The sequence below is a fragment of the Terrapene carolina genome, unplaced genomic scaffold (assembly GCF_002925995.2).
Source record: "Terrapene carolina triunguis isolate 2854851 unplaced genomic scaffold, T_m_triunguis-2.0 Scaffold120, whole genome shotgun sequence".
NCBI lineage: Eukaryota > Metazoa > Chordata > Testudines > Emydidae > Terrapene > Terrapene triunguis.
The window spans coordinates 3,331,330-3,350,490 of NW_020664471.1; the positions used below are offsets into that span (position 1 = coordinate 3,331,330).

General features: G+C 40.6%; 1 protein-coding gene across 2 annotated transcripts in view; it reads left to right on the forward strand.

Annotated features, from left to right (window-relative positions):
• BICRAL (BRD4 interacting chromatin remodeling complex associated protein like) overlaps nt 1-19,161 on the forward strand; it is a 64,403-nt gene that overhangs the window by 11,218 nt on the left and 34,024 nt on the right. The window contains exon 1 of one of the 2 annotated variants that reach the window (XM_026652511.1): nt 5,175-5,253. The exons of the other annotated variant lie outside the window; for it this stretch is intronic. The gene's annotated coding sequence lies outside the window, so the exon portion shown is untranslated. Of the gene's footprint in view, nt 1-5,174; nt 5,254-19,161 lie in introns of those variants that run through there. 2 annotated transcript variants of the gene reach the window in all.

The window sequence follows — 19,161 nt, forward strand, 5'->3', positions numbered from 1 at the left end:
GCTGGGCCGGGGGTGCTCGGCCGGGGGCTGGCCCGGGGCCGGCACCCCAGGGCCCGAGCCGAGCCAGATTGGAGGGGCCGGGGCCAGCCGCCGGAGGGGGCCAGACTGGGCCGCGCCTCCTCCCCCCCCCCCAGCTTACCTGCTTCAGGCTTCCTGCGAATCAAATGTTCGTGGGAAGCAGGGGAGGGAGCGGAGTTGGGGCGGGGACTTTGGGGAAGGGGTGGAGTTGGGGCGTGGGCGGGGCTGGGGGCGGGGCCCCGTGGAGTGTCCTCTTTTTGGACACTCAAAATATGGTAACCCTATATAATCCAAAATGTAGAGGAGGTTTATATTTGCTTTTGAAATATGAGTTAATCATAGTTGTTTCTTTAAAATTACAGCTAATATATTGATAATTTAAAAGTTTAGTTTTTTGTCTAGTTTTGGATTAAAATTATATATATATTTGGCTATAGTAAAAGGCGAGGCTTTGTATTAAAAAATAAGAAAGAAAAGCAAAAGAAATCACTGTTTAATTGGCGTTTTAGAGCAACAGCTGTAAAACTTGCTTGGTGTGTCCTAATTGCCATGAGTAATAGAAAGAGGCTTCGAAAAGTAATCCTTTGCAATGCAATATAATAATTATATTCCAACCAAAGTGCAGTTGTTTTAAAACTAAGTCTGTACTGAACCAGTTAGAGAGCTGGGTGTCACAAATAACAGGTGTGGAGAAATATGTATCAATGTACGCAAAGAAGAGCTATCCTAAGGAAGCAGGGACTGAATTTAGAGCATGAGAGTCCCCAAGAAAAGACTCCTTAAGGATAATAAACCTCAAGTGCCATATAACTTTAAATGGGTCATTAAACACAAAGTTTATAGACAAATGATGGAGCACAAATACCAGTTTTCTGTTCTCTTCCAAACATGGCCAGACCTCTTTCCAGACCTGGAAAAATATGTTTTCACAAGCAGCGTGTTTGTATTTTCAAGTCCTTGTTCATTAAATGTGACAAAAAATATTTTTAGTTTTCACTCTTCGGTATACGTTCCCACACAAAAAACTCCACTTAACACTGAGTTAAGGTTAGACTGCTTATCTCACCAACAAAAAACATGAAACATAAGGAAGTATACAGTAAGTCATTCAGCAAATCTTCTACACTCCACTCATCACATCCCCTTCTCAACCACAGCTGCCTCCCTTTCACTACCCACACATCTTCATCCTCAACCTGAACAACCAGCCTTAACTTAGCCATATTTATTGGGTTTGTGTTACTTTCATAAGTTACAGTCTACATAGTTCTGAATGTGGTTTTGTATTGGTTTGTAACTGTGGCATAGTATCAGATTAACAATAGTGGCTGTGAGGATTTTTTAAAAACATTTAGGAAGTTTTGTGAATGGATGATGTATGTTGGTAATTTTTTGCAATTAGGCAGTAATTTTTATGTGGAATTATCAATGTAGTATGTTGGTTTATTATATTTATGGTCAGAGTTCAGGTTGAACATTGGTTGTTCAGGGGGATGAAGGAGACATGGATCACGTGTGCTGGATGGGAAGTACTTAATGAGTGGAGTGGAGTTGGGGTATTGAATGAGTTTTTACAGTTTGCATTGGAGGATGATGCAGACTAGCAATCTTAACTCAAAGTTTAAAACTGGAATTTCCCAGTTTTGTACATGTGTCAATACTATGTGACAGGTATCCATGTGAACAACTGTCTCAGTACTGATATGTACAATCCTCTGCCTTCCCACCAGAACCCTCTTACGCCTCTTCATAGCTCAGCTTCCTTTTTGAATCCTGTAAAGCTGAAATCTTTTCTTCCATGTCATCCTGTTGAGATCTTGTTCCCCTCCATGGCTGATTATCTGCATACTCTCACCCCACCAATATCCTTGCTTCTTATCATGGCCCCCTACTTTCCTACTACTTTCAGCTTTTAACTGTTAATCTGTCTATACATATAGATGTATTTGTGGTTTCAAGGAGTAGGGATATGGGGCAGGGGTATGAGGCATACCTTTCAACCAGCTAAGGTCCAAATGTACAATGCCATGTGACAAAGACCCAAAATTAAGGACACATGCAGGGAATGTAGGATGCTGTGAAACTAATTCCTTTTAATGTAAATAGATAATTCGGTAATCTTTTTCTTGTCATTCTGTTGCGTCTAAATAATTTTCAACAATAAAAGTAAAGGGAGATGCCAAATTTGTGTAGATTGTAGGTCACTTTGGCATTAAAATGAGTGACAGCAATCAAAATGAGATATTTGAGGGGCAGGGTAGTGGGCCATGGGGGTTGTAGAGGGAAGAGAGAGCAGGTGGGAGTGAATGGGATGTGGGAGACAGGGGCAGTAGGGGGTGAAGAATAGAGAAATGGGACTTGAGTGCTGGGAGAGATCTGCAGGTGGAAAAGGGGAATGATGTTTCATCAGACTGCAGCTTCTCTCCCCTCTATTTCTCTTAGCTCAAGCTCTACTTTTCACCCCCACAGCCTCTCTTCCCCTGCCCCCCACAGTTCACCTCTCCCCCATGTCTCCATATCCCTGCACACCTGCTATAGCTCCTTGCCACACCATGCCCTCCCAAGGATTTCTGTGCCTCCACAACCTTGCTCTGCCCTGCTCCCCACATTTCTGAGCACCACTATTTCTCTTGGTTCCCTGTGGTGGTTGAGGAAGTTGGTGGAGCCAGAGAGCAATCAGGATGTGTGTAGTGGGGAATTTGGGGAATAGAATTTTAATTGGGGGAACAGGCTTTGGAAGAACCACATTGGCACGTGAAGGTCTTCCCCATCACTGCTGGCTCTGTTCCTTGGTGCACTAAGTCAGCGTGGACATGGGGGGCACTTGATGTGATGACACCTGCAATTCCCCTTTCAAAAAGGAAGCATTTTTAAATGTTTTAAATGTTAAATTCAATAGTCCTCTGAAAAGTTACTGTTTTAAATCTGAAGAACAAATTCAAAGTTTAAAGTGTAGAACAGTGGGATTTTAGTCCTGCTTTAAGTGCAAATCTCATTATTGTCCGAACTATTGAGTCCTTTCCAACTTCTTGTCTTTATTATAAATTATAAACTGTGTAGGCCAAATTTTACTCTGCTTGGATTATTCCTGCAGAGGGGAGTAGGAACTCCAAATGGGTACAGGTTTGCCACCCAGCAGAAGAGGCAAAGGGTTCTCATCCCTAAACTTGTTGACCCACATAGATCTTAGGAGCAGTAGTGGAGGCAAGGTGCCTCAGTACAGCCATCTACCACTTCATCAGCTCCCGGACCCTGGACAGCAAGGTTATTGCCCTAGAAACTCCCTCTAAGGGGGAGGAAGTGCAAGTTACTGCAGCCTCTACAGTAATTCACATTGGCTTCCTTATGTTTTTTTGACAGAAGACCCCACCAAAAATCATTTGACCCTTCTCCCCTTTCTTCTCTCTTTGCACTGCCCCTTCACTACCTGTGGAACCCTAATGGTGGTGTTTTGCAGGACTGTGGAAAAGGAGCCAGTACTTCCCTTCCAAAGCCAGGCTCTCCTCTGCTCACCAAATCAGAAGAAAACATAGGGACCTATATTTGGAGCCCAGTCCAATAGTTCTTAATCATGCAAAAATCTCATTGAGGTCAATAATATTGAATGGGGTGTAATTCCAGGAAGAGTTTAGCCCAAATGGCATTTTGCCTGAATAAGAACCCCAGAGGTGGTGTGCTTTTGTGTGCTTCATTTTGTGTGGGATAACTTGTGTGGGATACACCCTTTTATAGCTTCATTTTAGGGTGGGATAACTTAAACTATTAAAAATAACATTAACCACATCTACATTTAAAATTAGGACGTTTAGATACTATCTGTACATTAATCAAACATGCAATCTGGCCCTTGGTTTCTCAGAGAGGTTCTACTTATATCACCATAAGCATTTTTTTGAAGTTGGTCATTTTATATAAAAACTGAAAATGAGTATTTTCTGGGACTTAAGAAATAATGAAAGAAAAATAGTGCTGCCAAATAAAGTCTCCAAATCCTGGTCTCTAAAGAGCTTTAACAAAATTAATTTTTCAAGAAGGGTGAGGGGAAAAATAATTTTAGTCCACAGCCTATAAACTTTCCTCCCCCTCCTTTTTTTTTGTAAATTGCTCATTTATGAAACTACTTTCACTCAAATAAAAAATTCTGAAAACTAAAACTTGCAGCAGAAAAAGGAGAAACTGGTCTTTAAAGAGCGATAATAACGTTACCTATAAATCTTTTCCATGTAAGAATCAGGACGCAATCCTCAATGAGATTTTTGTAAACAAGACTTACACGATCATATCCAAATTTTATTTTGAAGAAGAATTTATTTTAATGTTACTACTTTGTTCTGAAAGAAAACATTTCAGCTATTTTAAATTATATTGTACATTAGAAACCCAGATTTTTAAAAGAATAAAAATTATAATATATTAATACTTTTAAGTGAGATAAATAATTACAGAATTCAAGTTCACTCCCTGACAAGCTTTGGATCAGATCTTGCCTTTCTAGATTATTCAAAACTTTAAAATCAATGGAAATTCTGCATATGCAGTGGCTTCAGGACTGGATCCGAATGTTCACTTTATTACTGCTGTCAGACATTTCTAATTAAACTTGCTTTTAATTAAGGTATTTTTTGGAGGTGGGACACAAATCCATATTTCACGTTTTTTTTAAATATAGAAAGGTCAGTAGATTGCAACTTTTAACAGGAAGAAACCTGTTTTATACATCTTTAGATTAAAAATATATAAAAATTGTCCAGTATTTTACAACTTCCGTCTGGAAGAAATCTTGGAGGCTTTCTACATCTTTTTAGGAAAAAGTACAAAGTTGTTTTGTTTTTTAAACAAAAATAAAAGAAGTAGATTACAAGTTCTAACTGAAAGTGAACAGCTCAGTTATTTCTAGATGGTCAGATCTACAGTTCTCTTAAAAAAAAAACTTTTTAAAGTGTCTGACTTTAAAAAATGAAGAACAGAGTGTTAATTAGAGCTTGGAAAATAATAATAACGTCTCTGTGTGGTGGCTGCGTGTGTCTTTCTCTCTCCGTGTGGCTGGCAACTCCTGCTCTGTGCTGTGCTGTGCTGTGCAGTGCTCTCCTCTCTCTCTTTCTCTTTCTCTCTCTCTCTTCCCCCCTCCCTGCCTCCCTCCCTTCTCTCTCTGTCTCTCTCTCTCTCTCTTACACTGCCAGCCCCTGATGTGATGGCGAAGAAACCCCGTTGACAAGGCACTGCTTTTTCATGACGGTGAGTTTCCCTTTGAGTGTATTATAATTTTGTGATAAAAATTTCAAGGAAAAAAAAACACACAACCTCCTTCCTCCCTTCCTTCGGGGAGGGAAAAGAGAGGGGGGAAATCTATCTCCAGACAGACAGAAAAGAAAGAGGAGCAAATTAACAACCAGGAGTTGCCAAAACCAGGATATTAGGTTTCAGCCCAGAGAGCTATTGGCTCTGGGGCTATGTATATAAATATATATCTAGAGAGAGCGAGAGGGGAGACAGGGAGAAAGAAGAGGGATATTTTGGTGGGTGGTTGTTGGGCAGATGCTAATTCACATGGAAATGAAATATTTATTTCTTTTTCAGCGAGGCTGCGGTGGTGGCTGCTGAGGCCACTTGGAAAAAAAAAAGTTGTTTCTTAAAATAAAGAGGAGCGAGAGGAGAGAGATAAGGTTTCAGGTCCAGGCTGATAACTGCAGAGAGGGGAGAGGTTTGGGGTGTTTTTTTCCCCTCTTCTTGCTGATGCCATGCAAATGCAGGAGAGGAGGGGAAAAAAGTCTCTTTTAATGACTCATTGATTGAGCTGGTTTAAAATTAGTTGTTGTTGGTCTTTTTTTTTTTAATTTTCCGCCCCCTTGATGGCCATCAAGAGAGGGCTAGAAAGAGGAGAGGGAGAGAGTGTGTGTGCGTGTGTGAGTGTGAGAGAGTGAGGAGCGAGGGGGATAGAGAGAGTGTGAGAGGGAGAAAGAAAAATAATCTTTTCAAATCTCCTCCCTCTTTTTTTCCCCCCTCGTTTCTTTGCTTTTCTCTAAAGCTCTCTGGGCTGTGAAACACTCTTTCTTCCTCCTCCTCGGGAAAATGGAGACACTTCGTCTCTCTCCTGCCTGCGTGGGGCTGGGAAGGATTTTTCTTTTTTTTCTTCACTCCTGGCTTGATTTTCCCCCCGCTACCTGCTTCCACCACCCTGATCTTGTAATGCCTCTGAATTTCTTTCTCTGATGTGTGTCTGCTGCGGATTTACTTTTCATCGGTTTTATTGTAGCCACTAGATTTTGTGGGGTTCTTTGCAGGTTGCTTCTGAATTTGCCTGTCTTTATTTTTTCCACGGCGTGGAACTGAGGATCCCTGGGTGCGCGTGCGATTTTGGGGCGGTGGATTTGAGTTTAATCATCTTTTTTTCCCCTTTGTAGGATCAGGCTCCCCCCCCCCACGTATTTTCCTGTAATCTCGCTCTCTATTTTAAAACGTAATAATAAACCGACGCTCTCTCTAGTAACCCTTCGGGTTTTGCATTTTAAGGGCTGTGTATCTGCTGCTTGGAGTTTCTGCGTATCTGGTTCATCGGATTATTCCTCTGAGCATTTTCTGAAAAATCTCGCTTTGAATTTGAGCCCACACCACACACTGGTGGCGTTATGGAGGGGCTCCACTGAAACCTTCCGAGCTGAGGAAGGGCAAAGTCGTTGTTGGGGTTTCTTTTTCTTGGGGGGGGGGGGGGGGGATTGTTGCTTAGTGTTGCCTGTTTTCTCCTCCAACCTTAATAAAAAAAATCCTCTTTCCGATCACGGGGTTGTGGGGAAAGTGCAGTAATCTGGCATCGCATTTTAAAAAACATCCTCTAATTGAAGGGGGACGGTTGTGTTTTTAAAGTATTATTTAATCAGCAGTGGGGGGGGGGGGGGGTGGAGGCGAGGGGTGGCTGAGGCCTGACACACTCTCTGCTCGCCCCCGTCTCGTCAGGATTGCAGTTAAAAGGCGCAAGCCCCGCTGCTGCTGCCTGTGGCCTGGGCTGCGTCTTGGCCGCGCGGGGCTGGCTCGCTGTGTGTGACTGGGAGAGCGGGAGAAGATGGCGCTGTCTGGCTGCCTGCCAGCGTTTGTTGCGCAGTTTCACTGTGACTCTCCTCCCTCCTGGCCTCCTCCCCCACAGGCGCCATTTTAAAGCCCTGGGTGGTGGTTGGGGGTTTTCTTTCATGTTTCATTCCACTGTGTGGGGCGTCGCCCTCCTGTGCCTATCTCAGGCCATTTCCTTTGCTCATTCAGCCTGTTCAAAATGCTGCTTGTCCCGCAAAGAGCACTTCATTCCTCCTCTCGCTGGTCTCCGTCACTGTGGAGATGGGTGTGAAAGCGCTCGCCCTCGGGGGGGGGGGGGGGGGGGGGGGGGGATGAAAGATCATGTTGCTGAGTCTGTTAAGGAAAAATGACACGGGTATTTATTTTGCTCTCAGTAGCTGTTTCAGGAAGGGGCCCTTACACATCTCCTCCACTTAGATTTTAAGTCTCTTCCCTGCCTCCCTCTTTCAAAGTGTCCCCACAGCCCTTGACTAAGCTGCCACAGCTAGGGGTGCACCCTGGGAGGTGTGAAGTGCTTTCAAATCCAAATGACTTCTGTGGGGTGTGAGGGAGTTTCTGTGTCCCAGAGGGTGGAGACCTTGTTGTTTAAAGGCTGGTAATGTGAGTGGAATATTTATTTGTTTACCTGTGAATCCAAAATGTGTTCCAAATTTGGGGAGGAAAACACCCCCTCATTCGAAATTCATTTCACAGCGAGATTAAAAGCATTTCTTTCCTTGTGGTGAAGGCTGCTGTCTCAGGCTATGATAATAATCAAAACAAGGCATGTTAATAAATAAAAAAGTAATAGGAATAGAGATTTTTAAAATGTCTCAATACACATGACAAAAATTCTTCATCATCACTAGAAAGATGATAAAAACCGCCTTTAAATAGCCTTGCAAAATTCTACTTAGCCACATGCCTAGGGCAAGTAACCCATTTGGTGGGTGAGTAAACAACACATTTTTATTATCCTCTGCAACATAGACATGAATGAGTATTTTGTGGGTGGGGTGGAATGGGGAGAGGGCTGGTATGTTTTCATGATCATTTTTAAGACTGATTTTAAAAGAATTTCCCAGTGAGAAGGCTCCTGCCCACTGGCTGAAACATGGTAGTTCTGTTAAGATGAAATGGGTTTAGTTTTTTGTTTTGGAGCTGTGTGTATTTCAGTGAGACCATTGAAATCTCCCTCCTATTTTTAAAAAAAAAAACTTTATTCAAATTCTACACAGTTTAAGGTGTACCCATTAATGTGTGCATTTAGAAAAAGGATAAAATCTCTATTCAGGACAAATGAATGAACTCTGTCAAACTGTAAAAAAACTACTGAAGCATGTAGCATATTGTTTGTTTCCCTTTGAATTTTATGCTTTTTGATATATTACAGTATGTCCCTGTCGAACTCAGACCTCTCATTCTTTTATGATGGTACTGAAAGACTTTCTCATTTGGGATCAATTTTAAGGCATTTTTAAAAGCCTTTGCCTATTGGTGATGAAAGGATTTTGAGTTGTATTTTCAGTGAGAAATTAAACATTTTCCTCATTTAATTTTTTTTAAAATCTCTCCCTTTATATAAACTATAATGTCTAGAGCATATCTTGATACAGCCCTATTAATGCTTATTTGTTTTTTTGAAGACAATCCATTTTAATGACAGGACAATAAACTCTTCCAAATTCATTATTTAAAGTCAATTAAAAGGGAGTGGAATTCTTGTTTGCTTACCTCTGAATTTTATATTTTTTAATACATGAAAACGTGTCACTTTCAGAGCTGTTATTTTACATTATTTTGCTAAGAATAATATTGAGGGGGTGAAGGAGGAGTCATTTTATTAATAGTACTGATTATTTACACTACAGAATATATCTGATTTGCACTAATGATTGGGAGATCCCTTGTGGATTATTGTACTAATTTGTGCAAATTAGTAAGTAAGTGACAAAAATACGGTAACAATACCAAGGATACTGTGTCAGTAACTGCTCAATCCTGCAAATGCTTAAATACATGCATATGTTTACTTGTGAGTAGTTCCAAACATTTACAGGATTGGGACCTAAATGTACGAAGGACATTTTAATAAGTGTCATTTTGGCCTGGCCTCCACTTGAAAGTTTTGCTGGTACAGCTGTGTCAAAATTGTGGAAAATTGCATCCTTAATCAACCTACCTGTGTTAGCAAAAGCCCCTGTATAGCAGGGCCGCCCAGAGGATTCAGGGGGACTGGGGCAAAGCAATTTCGGGGGCCCCTTCCATAAAAAAAAAAGTTGCAATACTATAGAATAGAGAATTTTTTCACTTCAAGGTCCCAGAAGCAAAGACAAGGTTTTCATCTCGAGGGCAAAAGACCAAAAACATCAAGACACTTCATCACGGCCTTGGATAGACCAAGAGACTACGTACACTTGACCAGAGCTCTCGTGGGGGCCCCAGTGGGGCCTGGGGCAAATTGCCCCACTTGCCCCCCCCCGGGCGGCCCTTCTGTATAGATGCAACTATACCAGTAAACAAAAGTCCTTTTGCCAAGGTCTAGGCTCCAGGAAAAAATAAATAAACGCAGTAATGATAAGTAAATAAAAAGATTTCAGGGTCCGTTCAAAAGTGTCTGCTGGTCTGGATTTGGCCCGTGGTTGCCTATTGACTACCCGCAGTATAAGCTATATTCGCAGAAGTGCTCTTTTGACAGTGTAAACTGCTTCTCTTCTAGGATGACCAATATAGCTATACCAGCAAAGACAAGATACTGGTGTAGATGTTGCTTATATTGGTAAACTGCATCTTTGCTGGTATTGCAGTGCCCCCTCCCAAGTAAGATTAGCGATAGCAACAAAAGCACATTTTTTCTAGTATAATTGCGTCTATGGTAGTGCTCGTGCTGGCACAGCTATATAAGTCGGGATCACACTCTTTTACAGCCCTAACCAACATAATTTTGTTAACAAGAACATGAGGGTAGCCACAGTTATACCTGCAAAAAAGCCCTTTTGCAAGTATAATTTATTGTGTTTGGGGAGCTGGTATAAAGTATTCTGGACAGTATGAAATGCGTCTCCATTAGGAAGCTTTATTGGTATAGCTATACTAGCATAGCTGTACCAATAAACCCTTTCTAGTGTGGACAAAGCCTTTGTGCTTGCTTACTTTAGGGCATGGCTACACTGGAAACTTAAAAGCGCTCCCGCGGCAGTGCTTTGAAGTGCGAGGGTGGTCACGCACAAGCACTAGGGGAGAGCTCTCCCAGCGCTCCTGGTACTCCACCTCCACGAGGGGATTAGCTCAGAGCCTGTTTACACTAGCGCTTTAAAGCGCTCAGACTTGCTGCGCTCGGGGGGGGTGATTTTTCACACCCCTGACCCAGCAAGTTAGAGCGCTATCAAATGTAAGTGTAGACAAGCCCTTAGAAAGTTTTGCCTCTAATTACATCAGTATAAAGCAGCAGAAAAAACCCCTCTAGTGTGGATGCAGTTATACTGGTTTAAAAGTGCTTATTCTGGTTTGGGAAGTGAAAATTAGATGGGTAAAAGGCACCTTTATACTGGTATAACTGCATCCTCCACACAAGAGCTTATGGTGGTATAACTAGTAGGTAAAAAAAATCACACCCCTAAATGACATAGTTATACTGTTACAACTTTTCTAGTGTAGACCAGGTCTTTGATTTAGTTATAGAAACCTGGTTTTGCTTTGTTTTTTCATTCAGAATAATTGAGTTTATAGATTAATGAAATGAGAATTAACAAAATTAATTAACACTATATAATACATCCTTTCCCTCTTAACTGGATTCCTCATCTAGATGATGTATCTTCTAGAATTGTTTCAAGAAGCATTTTGAATGAGGAAAAGTTTTTAAAAAAATGTCAGCGAGACAAATCTTCCTTAAAATATTTTGCAAAGTCCTTCATCACAAGGTAATGTTTAAAAAACAAACAAACAAGCTTTAAAGTTAATTACAACTGGAAGGGCTAATCTTGTAACACCTCACTCACACAAAACTCCTATTGACTTTTGGCTGTCTACACTGTATTTTTGTCAGTAAAATTATTGTCGGTTGGGGTGTGAAACAAACACCCTCAACTGACAAAAGTTTTACTGACAAAAAGCGCCGGTGTGGACAGCGCTTTGTCAGCGGGAGACACTCTCCTGCTGACAAAGCTACCGCCCCTCATTGGGGGTGGTTTTATTTGGTCGGCTGGAGAGCTCTGTCCTGCCGACAAAGAGCAGCTACACTGCGTACCTTACAGTGGCACAGCTGTAGTGGCACAGCTGGACCGCTGTAAGGTGCACAGTGTAGACGTAGCCTTAGTATGAATTTCGCCTGAGTGAGAAGTTATCGGATTGGGCTCTAAGAGCTGAGTTTATTAAGAACTTTGTGGACTGTGGGTGAAATCCTGGACCCACTAAAGTGAATGCCAAAACTCCCATTGACTTTCGGCCAAATATCTTTCTTGATGATTTCCACTCTAGTTTTCTGGGGCAAAGTACTAAGTACTGTTAGTTCAGTGTGTTCAAACATTCGAACTGTTCATTCATCTATTAGTTCAATGTGTTCAAACATTATTTGGTTTCTAGGACAGGATAATTGAAGGGTACATAGTGTCATGTTCAGCATGAGTTATCACCAGTAATGCAGTATTACTTCATACATTCCTCTTTACTTTAAAGGTGTTCTTTCTGTCTTTTCCAAGATACCTGATTATTACTTTAGTTACTAGTCAAGTGTAGTGACAGGAATGCCGTTGAAAATGTCAGTACTGACCCTGTTTTACGAGTAAATTAAGTAATCAAATTCTGTTCCCAGAATTTTAAAATCCGGGATTACATTAGGTCACTTTCTCTGTCCAATATCTTTAAAAAATATGTAAACATAGCAAAAGAGCATGAGATACAGTTGTTGTGAACAGCAAATTAAATAAAGCCAACTGAAGAAACTGGTACAAGAAATTATTTATAACCGTATATTGCAATATAGCAGATACTGTAACATGCTATGTTACTGAATATGGTGGTGTTTTGAAATATTCAAGAACATCTCAGCACATAATAGAAAAAGAAGTACCAGTTTTAGGCAACAGCAGTGGGAGCTTCAGGAATCTATACAGACTTTAGACCATAGGGGGGCAAACTACGGCCCGCAGGCCACATTCGGGGCCCGCAGGACCCTTCCCTCTGGGCCCCAGCTCCTGCCAGGGAGTGGGGTCAGGAAAGGCCTGTGGAGGAGCCAGCCCAACTCCCCAGCAGCAGGGTGGAGGCTACCCCCTGGCCCCTCCCCTTCTGCTCCCCTCCCTCACAGTCACAGTTCCCCCAGCACCTGGGCAGCGTGGCTGCAGCTCCGGCCGGGCAGCACGACTATAGCGCCGCCAGACGTGGTGCTCCAGGGTGGCGCGGTCAGGGGGCGGGGAGCGGGAGGAGTAGGGGCGGTTGCAGGGGGGCGGTCAAGGGGCCTGGGCCCTGCTGCCGGGGACAGAGGCAGAGCAAGCCAGGGCCCCCCTCCACCCCCAGGATGCTTGGCCCCTGTCCCCAGCAGCCAAGCCCAGACAGGGAGCGAGCCCTGCCCGACTGCCAGGGAGAGCAGCCAAACGAGCAGGGGAAACGCACAGGGAAAGGACTGAGCCCACCTTTCTCCCACCCCACACATAATGTGGGGCGGGGAGAGCAGGGAAGGTTGGATGGGGGGGCGGTCAGTGGGTGGGGAGCAGGGGAGATTGGATAGGCACAGGGGTCCCAGGACTGGTTGGGGGGTAGCGAGCAGGGGGGATTGGACGGGGGACGGGCATCCCGGGGGGATGGTCAGGGGGCAGAGAGCAGGAGTGTTTGGATAGGATGTGGGAATCCCAGGGGGCAGTCAGGGGTGGGGAGCAGGGGGGGTTGGATGGGGGTAGGAGTTCGGGGGGCTGGGTAGGGGGCAGGGGCCAGGCCACGCCTCGCTGTTTGGGGAGGCATAGCCTCCCCCAGCCTTCCCTACCAGGCCCTCCATACAATTTCTGTACCCGATGTGGCCCTAGGGCTAAAAAGATTGCTCATGCCTGCTTTAGACAGTAACTTAGTTTGACTTTCATTGATGTGCATATTCTTAAAATGTCAGCACATGTTTTACAGTTTTCACAGTACTGTACATCCAACCCTCTATGGATATATTTAGGGCCTTAGTACAGGTACGTGAAATTCAGAATGGTTTCCCAAAACTCAGATGAGGCCTCCTTAGTTTTCTAAGCTATATTAACAATGAATGAAATTTAAGGAATATTTGAGTACTGGATGAACAGCCTTTATCTTTTTTTTTTCTTTGTACAGTGCTTTAGTGTGCATGTATTACTTGCCCTTCCAGTACAGAGACAGTCTATGTCACTGTAAAAGGATACAATCCTCTAAAACGATTAATGCTTCCTGAAAGGGCATTAAAGTGTAGTGGGAACCGAGGACACTTGCAGAGGTGTCCAGCAGCCCACCGGAGGTAGTACTTTATGTATTTAATAGGTGATTGTAGTGATGTATGTAATTTATAAAACTACTCTGTGATGTTTAGTATACATAATGTTATATACCACAAAGTAGTTTTCTCATCTTTTATCAACCATGGTTTTTCAGTAAGTTGGCATGAATATGCAAATTGTTCTAGTGCAAAATTTAAATTACACCTTTCTTGTCATAGAAGTACTTTGAGAATATTAATATATTAAAATATTAATATTTATTTCCAGAATCACACAATTGATTTGCAACCTTATAATCTAATCTTTTAAATAAAATATTCCTCAATATGAGATCCCTAGATCAAAAATCCATTTTATAAAGAGAAAAAAGTTGAGATTTTAAATAAGTGCCAATGAAAAAGCAAATGTTTGGGATTCTATCTTAAAAATATAGAATGTAATTTGGAGTATAAATAAAGTACCATAGTTGTATAATTGCTGAGGCTTATCTTTGCCTGGGCCTGGGGAAAATATTCACAGGACACAGTTGTACCTGTATTAGAATCTGAACAGAAAGTACCATTTGTGAGTGGATGGCTAACTGAAAAAGTTTACTGTACTTTTCTCAAATTAGTTTCACTTGCTAGTTTTAATGTATAAAAATGACACCTTGATAATAGTTCATCTATTTTTCCACACTACTCGTTATATACATTTCATATTCTTAGTTTTAGTGTAGTCAATCAAATTCCACAACGTTGGCCACTTTTTTCCAATGAACATTCTCTAGCAGTTCCTGGTGCATAATTTTCAAACTAACTGGGGTAGGGAAGAGAAATATATTTTAATAATGTTTCCTATACACCAGTTGTGCAAAAATCGAAATTTGCTTCTTGAGAGCAAAAGGCAGGCAATGTGGGGGAGCAAACTCCACAGCTGATCATTTGTTTGCCTGGTAAGTTTTTGTGAGAGTCAGATAATATCCCCTTGTTGGAAGGTTCTCACAATGCCATTTTTAACAACATTTTGGAAATTTAAAAAACAAAAAAAATAGTAACAAGGGTTTGAATTTATTTTTCTTTATTGTTTCTGTATATTGCAGAATTCTCAGACGATACAAGCCAGATTCCTTGCAGAGCTCCCTTCAATTACATTTGGGGCCTTGTTTCACTAGGAAGCTAACATATGGCAATTAACACATTGAAATGCTAGTATGGACAAGGCAGTTGTAGTTTTAATGCATTAGCAGGTCTATGTAAATGCATGATAAAAATACACTTTTCTTTTTTTTTCTGATGTTGACACACCCTCAGGGCAATCTTGGCCCCATTGAGGTCAATGGGAGTTTGCCATCAAATTTAGTAGGGCCAAGATTTCACTCTGGGGGTTTTGCCTGTGCAAACACTGCAAGATCAGACTTATTGTGTTACACACAGCTTTGATGTAATTACGTTAATGAAGGATATAGTGGTAGTCTTGATTCAGAATTTTCTTCTTTCCATTACTTTGAGTTGTGCCATAGTAAGTTTTAGGGCTGTCAAGCGATTAAAAAAATTAATCGTGATTAATTGCGTGATTAATCGCACTGTTAAACAATAATAGAATACCATTTATTTAAATATTTTTGGATGTTTTCTACATTTTCAAATATATTGATTTCAGTTACAACATAGAATACAAAGTGTACAGTGCTCACTTTCTATTTATTTTTGAATATAAATATTTGCACTGTAAAAACAAAAGAAATAGTATATTTCAATACAAGTACTGTAGTGCAATCTCTTTATCATGAAAGTTGAACTTACAAATGTCAAATTATGTACAAAAAAAACCTGCATTCAGAAATAAAACAGTGTAAAATTGTAGAGCCTACAAGTCCACTCAGTCCTACTTCAGCCAATAGCTCAGACAAACAAGTTTGGTTACATTTGCAGGAGATAATGGTGCTTGCTTTTTGTTTACAATGTCACCTGAAAGTGAGAACAGGCGTTCGCATGGCACTGTTGCAACCGGCGTTGCAAGATATTTATGTGCCAGATGCGCTAAAGATTCATATGTCCCTTCGTGCTTCTACCACCATTCCAGAAGATATGCATCCGTGCTGATGACGGGTTCTGCTCAATAACGATCCAAAGCAGCGCAGACCGACACATGTTCATTTTCATAATCTGAGTCAGATGTCACCAGCAGAAGGTTGATTTTTTGTGTGTGTGTGGTTCGGGTCCTGTAGTTTCCGCATTGGAGTGTTGCTCTTTTAAGACTTCTGAAAGCATGCTCCACACCTCATCCCTCTCAGATTTTGGACAGCACTTCAGATTCTTAAATCTTGGGTCGAGTGCTGTAGCTATTTTTAGAAATCTCACATTGGTACCTTCTTTGCGTTTTGTCAAATCTGCAGTGACAGTGTTCGTAAATCAAACAACATGTGCTGGGTCATCATCCGAGACTGCTATAACATGAAATAAATGGCAGCATGCGGGTAAAACAGTGTAGGGGATGTATAATTCTCCCCCAAGGAGTTCAGTCATAAATTTAATTAACGCACTATTTTTTTAAGACCATCATCAGCATGGAAGCATGTCCTCCGGAATGGTGGCTGAAGCATGAAGGGGCATACGAATGTTTACCATATCTGGCACGTAAATACCTTGCAACGGCGGCTACAAAAGTGCCATGCAAACGCCTGTTCTCACTTTCAGTTGACATTGTAAATAAGAAGCAGGCAGCAGTATCTCCCGTAAATGTAAACAAACTTGTTTGTCTTAACGATTGGCTGAATAAGAAGTAGGACTGAGTAGACTTGAAGGTTCTATAGTTTTAAATCGTTTTGTTTTTGAGTTTAGTTATGCAAGGAAAAAAAATCTACATTTGTAAGTTACACTTTCACAGTAGAGATTGCACTACAGTACTTGTATGAGGTGAATTGAAAAATACTATTTCTTTTATTATTTTTACAGTGCAAATATTTGTAATAAAAAATAATATAAAGTGAGCACTATACACTTTGTATTGTATTGTAATAGAAATCAATATATTTGAAAATGTAGAAAAGCATCCAAAATATGTAATAAATTTCATAGATATTCTATTATTTAACAGTGCGATTAATCGTGATTAATTTTTTTAATCGCATGAGTCAACTGCGATTAATTGACAGCCCTAGTAAGTTTGAATTTTTTACAACTGTACTCAACCCAAGGGAATAAAAATGTCATATACATTTTATCAGAGGAGTGAAATAATTCAGAACTATTACAATGTAACTAGAATTGTAATAGTCTTCCTTTTCACATAGCTGTTATAGTGACAAATTTTTGTTAGGATTTTGCATAATGAAAATAGTCAATATTATAATAAGACTGTTATTTAAAATAGTGTAAGTATGAAATATTTCACGCTGTTGGCTCTGATAGATCAGTTGTATTGTAAATCACATTGAAAACTCTAATTTCAGATATATCCAGATCAGACGCAATATGTAAAATCATATTGAAATTAATGAGATTTTGTGTGGTATACTTTGTATAATTTTAATAATTTTTTAAAAGCACAAACTTAAAACGTTAAGTAAGTAGCTTACTGTGTGTGCAGTTTGGTGTGTTTCAAACTAAACTTGCCCATACCCTAATTTTAAAAAGTACAAATAGATAGAGCTGTAATTCGTCTTAAGATCTAAAACATTTATAAAGTAATTTTTGTTCTGGTCCTTCTTAAAAACCAAACCAAAGCAACTAAAATCAAGATATCTCATCATTTTGTGAATTTTTAAATATTTTAAACTGCCTTTTGCAACAATAACATAAACAGTGGTATCCAGGCTAAAAATCTGTGACAAGTTTTAGTTTGATGTGATTTGAAATGGGTTAATTTATACATGCATAAATCTTTAGCAACAATGGTGCTACTCCAGTCCCCTTTTTATTGAAGAATTTAAAGATGGAAAAGAAACCTGAAAAAGCAAAATCCGGTGATGGTAGTGTAACACTACAAAACTGATTTTAATATGTAATGTCATTGGAATTCAATGAAATAATGTACAATTTGGAGGGAACAAGGAATTTAAAACGTTTTAAATATAAATTGTGACCTTGATTTCATGCCTAGTATAAAGTGAACAACATTGTCATTTGAAATATAAATAGTGTTCAGGAACAGTTTTTGAGGAAGGTATCATATACAACGAGATTTACCAAGTGGAGTCCTAATTCTGTGACTATTTATGCACGTTCTTGAAGTTAATGGGACTTTAAGCAAGCGAATAAAGTTTTTACAGGATTAGAGTCTGCCTTAACTTGTTAAAAAAAACTTCGGCCCATTGTCTATACCTTTCCGCTTTGGTTAAGAGTACAAGTAATATCTATAGTGCAGTGGATAAAGAAACTGGAGGTGATAAAATCTTGTTTCTGTTTGAAAAGCAGTATTGAACACCATGTTTAGTGGTTTTTTTTTTTTAATTAAAATTTTTAACTCTGAAAGCAGCTTTTCTTAGTGATTTCACATAACAAGGAGCTGCTTGTTTTCCTCTGCTTACACTATTGGAGAGGAAGAAAACTGAGTGGAAATCAAGCCAGGGACAAAGGGATCGAGGAGAAGGTTGTGGAACATCGAAGCCCATCTGTTGATATTCAGTATCGCATGTTTGGGGATCTTTCTATTGGAAGTGGCATATTGGAGCAGAGCTGGGAAGCAGCCAATCTGTGTGGCATGCTTCTGTCCTAACACACAAGTTTTCTAATGTTCTATCTGTCCTGACAGCACAGCTAGGAGAGAGAGAGCGAGAGTCTATTTCAGCTTGTACTTTAAAACAAACAAACAAAAAAGTTACTAATTTTCTAATTGCAGAACTGAATTGTTCTTTCACTTACATTTTTCCAATCCAGTTGGAGACTAACCTACAGAATTTGAAGAAATTGCTATTCTATAGCCGAGGGCAGAATTTGGTTTGCAAAATCTTAATTATTGATAATGTACAAGCTGAAAATATACCGCCTAGCTTTCTGATCTCAGATTGGGTTTGCAGGGCTGACAATTAGAAAAGTCATAGTCTTACTTTTAATCTGAGCAAATTTGATATCGTCAGTGAGAGACATTAAACATGGAACCTTTATTTAGTCACTTTTCAGAGAACTGCTTCAAAAGAAAACCATTTTTTCTAAATAATTTTTGTTAATTATAAATATATTCATTGTGGGCCAGATCACGTCTCGTGGCTGTATAGGGAATAAGAGTATTTACTGTGCCCCCTTTTCCCCCTGTATGGGCACCCATGCCAAGAGTAGCTGCATGGGGAGAAGAGTAGTTTACACAGAGCTGTTACATTCCCCTCCCTTGTGCATGTGGATGAAAGTAGGCAGGAAGAGGTGGTGAATGGACTGAACCATGGCTCCAATCCACAACGTACTGGTCTGCCTGTTGGGGGATCTAGTCTATGCCATACCTGGCTAAGGATACCTCCTCACCAGAGTAAGGGGGAAACCAGGAGGCATGTTGTGGAGTGACTCTGGTTTTCCCCTTGCCTTCTGATCTGCTCCAAGGGTAGTGCAACAATATGCTTAGGATTTGTGGCAAAACCAAAATGTATCCTTTCATTAGGTGCATTGGTGACTTCTTCAGACATTTAAATGGCACAACTCCCTGTTCACTGAAGGGGAAAGAAATTGAGAAAGTCCCTGAAAGT